The sequence below is a fragment of the Pinus tabuliformis genome, chromosome 3_2 (genome assembly GCF_031772625.1).
Source record: "Pinus tabuliformis cultivar Carrire ecotype Pingquan chromosome 3_2, CPIR1, whole genome shotgun sequence".
Lineage (NCBI taxonomy): Eukaryota > Viridiplantae > Streptophyta > Pinopsida > Pinales > Pinaceae > Pinus > Pinus tabuliformis.
Genome location: NC_142302.1, coordinates 1,023,100,265 through 1,023,109,174, shown reverse-complemented (window position 1 = coordinate 1,023,109,174; position 8,910 = coordinate 1,023,100,265). Strand labels below are relative to the sequence as shown.

General features: G+C 39.3%; 1 pseudogene; it reads right to left on the bottom strand.

Annotated features, from left to right (window-relative positions):
* Positions 1-2,126: 2,126 nt before the first annotated feature.
* LOC149184066 (ribonuclease 3-like protein 2) lies at positions 2,127-2,687 on the bottom strand (annotated as a pseudogene).
* Positions 2,688-8,910: the final 6,223 nt, after the last annotated feature.

The window sequence follows — 8,910 nt, the reverse complement described above, 5'->3', positions numbered from 1 at the left end:
CACCCAAAACATAAGTGTGTGCCCTCCTCAACCTATCCATGAGTCATGCCGGGCACTTAGCCAATTCTCCATATGGCTAAAGCATGACTCAATCGTCCACAACGATCATCAAGTTTCATCCTTGTTCCGGGTCCTTGCACCTTTCATCACAAGGTCACAAGTAACCCCAACAAGTTCTTCAACAACTGACAATCCCTACTCTTCCATACAAGGTTCCATCATAGTCATCCATGGTAAGATGTCCTCTTGCCTTGGCAAACTGGTTTTTCCCTTCTCTGCACCTGGTCCATCTCCCAAATGCCCAAATGAAACACAAGTATCATCACTTACTTCATCCTCATGAGGCTCCTTCATGTGAGTGACCTCATCCATACATGTTGACAAACTGCACGATCCTGGTTCAACTTGATCAGCCTCAAGTTCATCCTCCATCGTAGTCAAGCCTGCAACATCTTCATCACAGAAGGGGACAACAATAGCCTTGTTGCCTTCCAAGAAATCCCATCCAAGTATCATATCGAAGTCATTCATCTCCATCACTATGAAGTCTAACTGACCTTCCCAATCTTTCATATGCACGGGTACATCGTGTACCAAACCTGCCACCTTAGCTCTAGAGTTCATTGTCTTGATCCCCATATTTGACGAGGAGATCATCAACCCAGCCTCTTCTGCTAACCATGTTGTCATAAAGTTATGTATAACACCTGTGTCTACCAAAGCTTGAATGGTGTTGCCATAAACCATCAAGTTTACGAAACCCAAACTGTTCTCCATAACCTTATCTGCACCTGCTTCACCTGTCACCAACTCCGACCGAGCTCTGATACCAATTGTCACGCCCCTACACCTGCGGTGATCTTCCAACCGCTTGTAGCAAGGTGCGGCACCACCGAACGCTTTCTTTTTAACAATACTAACGTTTATGGACTACGCCTACTCCAACATAAACATACTTAACTTGTGTTCTTATAACCGAATAAAGTATTATCCTTTATACTTTAACAAAGAACATTCTCAATCATTAATCATGTACAATAAACCGAGAAAAATACACAAGTATAAAGGGAGGGGCAACTCCCATAAAGTCTTCCCAACAGTATATCATAACAGCTTCTTCAATTTTACAATACAAGTGTGCTTGAAAAACTTCAAGCCAACACTTAGAATAATTTTACAATAGGCATAGAATAGCCTTTTAGAACATTTTATGCACCTTTGCATAAGAAGGAGTGCTCACCCGAGCCACTCGTCCTTCCCACCAAATCCTGCATAAAACCGCACACAACTCCCCACCTTCACACCTCAAACCGTACTTAAGTCAAAACTACACCTTAGAAGTACTACGCATGAGATATGCATAGTCTTCTTTACCCTTATGTTGTTTTACCCCTTGTACTAATGAAGATGAGCGAAGATGCTTGATGATAAAATGAGCTCTCATGCTCATGTATATATACGCATACGTATGTGATGTCACATGCCATATTAACCCATGGCCGACCCCCATAATATTATGTCGTATGCTCCACATACTCCTTTTATATGTCGGCTCCATGTTTAATCCTTATAAACCTTCGCATATCCCTTTTACATGGCTCGATTATATTATATTTTATTGTTTATTATTCCACGTATATAAACCTCCATATTACATAGTTTTAACATGTCGTATAAGTGAGGAATGACACTTAGTCATTTTCGCATGCTCCCTTTCGTCGCATTTTTATGTCGCAATTCCACCGCACACCGTCGCACAATCGTCACTTGGCGCGCCCGCCCGGCGCCCGTCGCACCCGCAACCGGAGGTCCTTACACTTCCCCTCTTACTCCTCGTTCATTTAATTTCAATTTCCAACTGCCACAGTTATGGGCACCACTCATCCAGTGTGGTAGATGAAGGAATCTTCCTATGCATTTGTGATCAACCACTAATGTTATCTGGGCAAGAAACCACCACTTTCGTGGAATGGAATGGATGAATAACTGTAACTCATAGACGAGCATCATTATTAATTCCAATATCCTAAGCCCTAAATCCAACACGTCGATATCCCAATCCTACCATGAACCCTGGCATGCCACCTTTAAGCATGGTGAGTCAAAACAGAAGTTTCCCTTGCAATTCAAGTGTTTCTGGACTCACTAGTGGTTCTAACAGCGGCTTGAATACCTCCCACACTCGATCTGAGGAATACCCAGAGTCAACAAACATTGCACCAGCTATGGATTCCACTATGTCAGCCAGAACTTTGGGGGGGCTTGAAATCTCCCCAACGGAAGGATTTGCATTCGTCTTCAATATCTTTCACAAAATCCTCGATGACCGGTTGCAAAGCCGGTGCATTGAGCAGGAGGTATTGATGAAATCCGTGCTTTACACACACTCGTGCAACGTAAGAGAACGTAAGAGAGTTTAAGTACCCTGATGCAGAAGAGGGTAAGCGCTGTAGAGATGCTTTGTTATGAGGTAACCCAAAACCAAATCCCCCACAAACTCTAGCTTCTCATAGGATTCAGTATTATTAATCGATGAATGTGTTGTCGCTTCTTTCAAGAGGCATTTGTTTCTGAATTCGTAGTTCAAAATGCCTTCTAATATAGACATGTCGTCTTCTTCTAATCTAGACGCGCGCGTCTTCAGTATCAATACCAAGAGACTGCAACGGCCGAACAACTTGATCCATGGAGATGGGATCCCCAGTCTCAAAACCCACAAGCAAGAACACATCCCCAGCCAGAATGTCGATTCACAGAATGCAGGAGATGCCAAGCAATAGCCGACGGGAAGATGAACAATTTCGTGAAAAATTAAAATTATCATTGACAAATTGGGTGATTTTTTTTTTTTTCGTGTATTACATCATTAGAAAAGTCATTGGCCTAAACTACTTTACTTAACAGAGTTAAACTGAATCACTGTCTATTTAGAGAATATAAATCGGATGACTGTTACAGTCAAATCTTGAACAACAGTATCGACAACTAATTGACCTAAAATCTTAAACTAAACTCTATATCGATATAAAGCTATCTAAAATCAAAAACAATTTAAGTGGAGTTTAGAATTACCAAGTGTAAGGACCAGATTCATGAAATTTAAACAGAGGTGTTTTAGATTTCCTCGGCGGATAGAATTTCAAAGGGAAAAACAGGGCAACAGCTAAAATTGACGAATTTGTGAGCAGAGATTATTTAAAATTCCCCGCCAGACGAAATTGCAAGGGATAAAAAAAGGAGGAGGTCGGAGTTCGTCACATTAGTTAAAGATTTTCATCATATTATTTAACAAAACTAGTCATACATGCATGGGCCCATAGGCCTCAAGGGTTCAACATGGCTCTGATACCAAGTGTGAGGACCATGCCCAGACCTTTTTTTTTTTTTAAACAACAATGAAAACCAGAAAAGAAACGCATTGAATTTAAAATTTATTTAGCACACATATTCCTACCACTCATTTCAAGAAACATACCATGACATTTTCATACCTTTAACTAAGATCAATAGTAATGAAATACATATGTACCGTTCACCAAAAAGCGAGACTCCGCTTGCTCTGTTGTTGCTGGTATACCCTTGTAGCTGGTCACCTCCGCGAGTGAATGATAACGCACTTGATCCGAATGCGAAGACTCACCGGTTAACCTCCCAGCCTACTCCTTGGGTACTCTTCTTCCCCGCGGACCCCCGAGCTGCAATGGGGTTGTACAATGGAGACAAGCACTAGCTAGTAGAGGAGAGCACACCTTGGCTCAAGAGTCCCCTCTCTAAATCCTCTACCTCACCAAACTCACTATAGCTTCGTAATCACTGCTCTCACAACATCTCATCCATCCAACAATAGGGTTCCCAAAAAGTCCCTTCTTCCATGGCTTGCCCCTTCTTTTATAGGAGTCCTCATAGGTGACACTTGTCATGTCATGCATAATTAATTATTATTTTTATAATTCAATAGCTTGATTATTCACCCACCCATGTGTCATTCTCACATCAAGGGTCTCCCAAAATTATTTACTTAAATTTTTATTTAAAACTAATATTTTCCTCACCTCAACAAGATTCCTATTTCTTCTCCTAGTTGTCTCTTTATTCCCCCCTTTTATTCCTTAATTTGTGTTCATTACTTGAAGTCAATTAATGAGTCAAGATTTTATCCCCAATCTACTCCCTAATTTAACTCAGGTTATCTCCTAGATCGATATTTTTATGTTGGATGTTGACACATGGAGCTTCTCTACATTTCTCTAAATTTAATTTATTATTCTCATTTTAATTCACCTTCCCCCTTTCTTAATTAGGTTTAAATTAGTTTAGGATTAATATTTATCCTTACCATTATGTTTGTCTTTCCCCTTTTTCCTAATTAAACCACATAATCTTCCTAGTATTTTCCAAAATGGGAAGGGTAGAGTTTTTAAGGTACTCTATTTTAATTCTTCCTATGATCCTCCTTATTCCAAGTTTTATTTTTGATTTAATTACATTGGATTCTAATCATCATTTACCCTTGATGTAAATTTACCTAGTTTTCATTCCTTGCTTATATTTATTTATTATTATTTATTTTTAATGATTCCAAGGATGCCAAGTTTGGTTGTGCCCTTCAAGAACTTCCCTAGAAGTTCCAAGGGTGCCACACCTAATAGCTTATTTGTGATGTCAAGGGTGCCAGTTTGGTTGTGCCCTTCAAGAGCTTCCCTAGAAGTTCCAAGGGTACCACACCTAATAGTTTATTTGTGATGTCAAGGGGGCCAGTTTGGTTGTGCCCTTCAAGAACTTCCCTAGAAGTTCCAAGGGTGCCACACCTAATATTTTATTTGTGATGCCAAGGGTGCCAAGTTGGTCGTGCCCTTCAAGAAATTCCCCTGAAGTTCCAAGGGTGCCACACCACTTGTCCTTCAAGCATCCAGTGATTACGAGGGGAAAATATAGTGCAACGTCATAGACCACTATCATCTCTTATGTTGCCTGCTATAGTGAGACTAATGGTGTCAGGGATCAAGGAATCCGCCTTGATGCGCGCCCCCCGGTAAAGTCCTCATGAGCGACCCAACTTTGGAACCTGCCCTCATGGCATCTGATCTTCAAGGCGAAGGTGCTTCAACCCTTCCAGCCCAAGTCACGGCAGGAGTGCTAGTGGGTGAGATCAGGGACTCTGTTCTACCCCTCCCATGTAGTTCCATCCACTTGTACAACCCCATCACCCATATGTGAGTCATTCGGTCAAGCAACTAATCTGTGCCTGCAACCATTAATATATCATCAGAATATAATTTAACATATATGGCAGATTCTAAGATCGACTTAGACTTTCAAAGATAAAATAATATGAATTTTCGTCAAACCAGGTGTCATCAACTCGTCATATGCGAGTGCCTCTAATGGTTCCCTGCCATACTCAATAATCATCAGTAACACGGTTTCTCAATGTTAGTCAATTATCATAATAGCATCATTAACAATTCCTGGTCATTCACATCATTGTCCATTGTAAGTCTGAACTAAAGGAAGTAGGTAACATAGGGGACACATCCCTCATGGCTATCATCAATAATCATCAATGGAGACATACATATTCATTAAGCTATCAACATCGTAACATCGTAGAAATATACCTATCCATTATCCTCATTATGCTTTTAGTAGAGCGCATACATATTCTTTACTACCCTCGTCATAATTTCAAATAGAGACCAACTTAACTATTTAATATTGCAATCATCAGAATATTGATAGATAAGATACATAACCATTCATGCTACCATAATATCAATGGAAAGCATTCATAACATCACAACCATGAATATCCCCATCGCTAATAATAGCGTTATGGGTCCAGATCCTCAACCTGAGGTCCTCCTAGAATAAAGTATCTAAGATATGTCATATTAGGGTCAGAAAACTAGAGTGGGCACTACAGAACAGAAGAAGATTTCATGTATCTCTATTTATAGATATTTTTCCAACCACTGTTCTTTCATCAATCACAGATTTCTATTTTCTTGCGCCGTGAATTCATGGATCTTTCTATCCAACCACTCCTCAATTTCTTTCTTTTTTGGATTCCAGTGATGCGACCTCACACATCTCTTTATGCAGATCTTGGTCCCGGCAATGGAACCATTTATTGGCTTAAGGGTTCCTGGCCTAGGTTTAGAGTTAAGTTTTCCAAACAAATCCCTACACTACTGGCCCTTTCAGAATCAACCCACGGAGCGCGGACTGAAGTCTCACCTGAAGCAGTATGGGGGGATGCTGGAGACAATTTTCTGCACCCAAAGATTAGTGTAATGTCATTTTATGCCCTAATTCTTCCTTCATGCAGATTGATAAGCCCTTTAGGGCTTATCGATATACTTCTCTTAATATTCCTCTAGACCTTCTCGGAGGTCGACAACTATCTTTCGTGGACCCTAAACAGGTAAATCAATCGCTTACGCGCCTCTATGATTACTCCTAATTATGTTATTACCCAGATCAGCGTAAGTGTTTGATATCCTTAACATGCAGCAATATATTCTTCGTGTAAACAGTTATTGTTACTTGTGTTCTTATAACAATGTAAAACATGCAGAATCGTGCATCAATATAGTATTAAATCATAATCCCATTATTCATCATAACGTATATGCATTCATTCATAATAGAATTAAATGGAAAAAACACAGATATTTCTGGAATAATCTCTTTATTGATACTTCAGTTCTTCTTACAGACTCAAGAATTCCCTGTGCACTCAGTTGTAGGGGTTCGTGCACTCAGCTGCGAACTCTACTCTAGGCCTCTGCACACACTGCAGAGCCTCTCTTCTACTCTAAGGCTCTTTGCTCTTTCCTCTAATGACCCATTACATTTTTCTTCATCAATATCATGAAATTCACTACCTTGGACTCTCTAAGAGTCTCCTTTTTATACAATCCCATGGTCCGCAAACCATGGGTAGATCTACTAAAGCCAACACAACTTACATAAAGTAAGGGAAAAACCCTTTATGACACTTTACTATCTATGTGCTCCGCGGCCACAACTTGTAGAGACTTTACACTTTACATAGAAAAACTTGGGCTTTTGCCCCAAAATTGACCCTAGGGGACCCTATCCCAACACTAGACTAAGCCCTAGTTGCAGTCTCTGGAAAGGGGATCATCTTATCTAGAGCAATATCATACATATGATTCTATTCTCCTCAGTTTTTTAATCATAAACACCATTTCTTAAAAACAAACTGAAGGCCATCATTGTACATATTGTACATATTAAGATAGTATAGGAAAGATCAACCTTAGGCTAGACTTAGGGTAAGGGCAAGTGGAGACCCATTAAACCAGTTAGGATTGCCACTTCAACGAAAAGGAATCTAGTTAGGACTTTGACCGGGAAATTCCTCCCTTATTGAACCAAGACATTTCCAAGCATCAACGGTACCTTAAGCATCTTGGAAAATTGCAAATTCATTGGTTGGGTGCTTTCTTTGTTGTGGAAATAAGAGAATTTAGAGTTTTTAAGCTCGTACAAATTGATGGAGTTATTTTGCTTAGTTGGGTGAATGGTGCAGCCCTGAAGCTCTAGTTTGGTCATTAATATCATTTGGTTTTTTTCTCTCTAAAAGGGGGCATCAATTAGATTTAAGATTAAGTAAGTCACATCATTTATTAAGTCAATTCTTGTGTTTTTCCTCAATTACAACCCACCGCAACCCATTTTTGTTGGGTAGGTATAAAGTGTCACTTATGTCCTTTGTACAATCATCAATGAGTGTATTTTCAGTAATTAAGTTAGTTTTTTTTCTCGTAATAATCATTTTCCAAAGATTCGATTATTATTTTAAGGCATTAAAGTATTTCTCGAAGATCTAATACCGTGGCATTTCCTTTTTAGGTCATTCACATCATGTCATGGGGATTTGTGTCTTGGATGTCATTAATATCCGGATCGAGCCCGATTTTGCTAAGTTGTCACATTTATTCCCCAACAATTGAGTCACTTTGTGTTATCTTATTTCTTTTTCTATATATGTTGTGTATCATAATCTTATTTCCTAATTGTATTTGTTTATCCTTTCAATATTTTCAACTTGGATTATGTATCTAGTCCCCTTGTGTCTCAAGTTTGTTATCATCCCCCTGCCCAAATTGTCTATAGTCATAATCTTTTGTTATGGGTCGTGTCACTAAGGCAATAGTCCTAAGTGATTTTCAAATGATCGCATTGTGCCCACAGAAGAAATCTTAGGTAAATATGAGAAATCTACCCTAATCGACAACGATTTGTCTAATTAATCCTTATTTCTAGCCTTTAGTTTTGAAATTTATATGTATTCCATTCTAGCTCCAAATAGTGATAATAGACTAAGGCTCAAGGTAGAGTTTCGTGGTTTACAGAGGTCCACCCTATTAAAATTATGTGATTTTTCCGTGCTTGGAACCACAAGTGAAGCCATGTGGTGTTCAAAATTCCTTATCATTAGATTGCATGGTTGTTTGTTGTGGCTCGACAAGGAATACCCCATACATGTGTATGACATTACTCAACTCACAGGATTATCCATATATGGTCCAGATGTTTCAACTGCATTCCAAAGTGTGTCGAAGTGGGGCAAGAAGAAAGGTGATGATAATCTATATGATAGGTATGGAACTTGCCGAAAGGGTCATGGATCTGTCTTCGAAGCCATCAATAATGGAATAATTAAGTTTTATATCATATCATCATTTGGAAACTCATGCGAAACTACACCAAGGGAGAATGTACATTGGATTTCATTTATGTCACAGAGGCTTATGAACGAGGTGAGCAGTTGAGTTGGCGTAGTTATCTTCTAAATGATTTCTTCGAGGCCTGCAAGGATGTATATAAGTGGCTAACATATTTCATTTATGGATACCTGGTCATTGTAGTCACAATGAT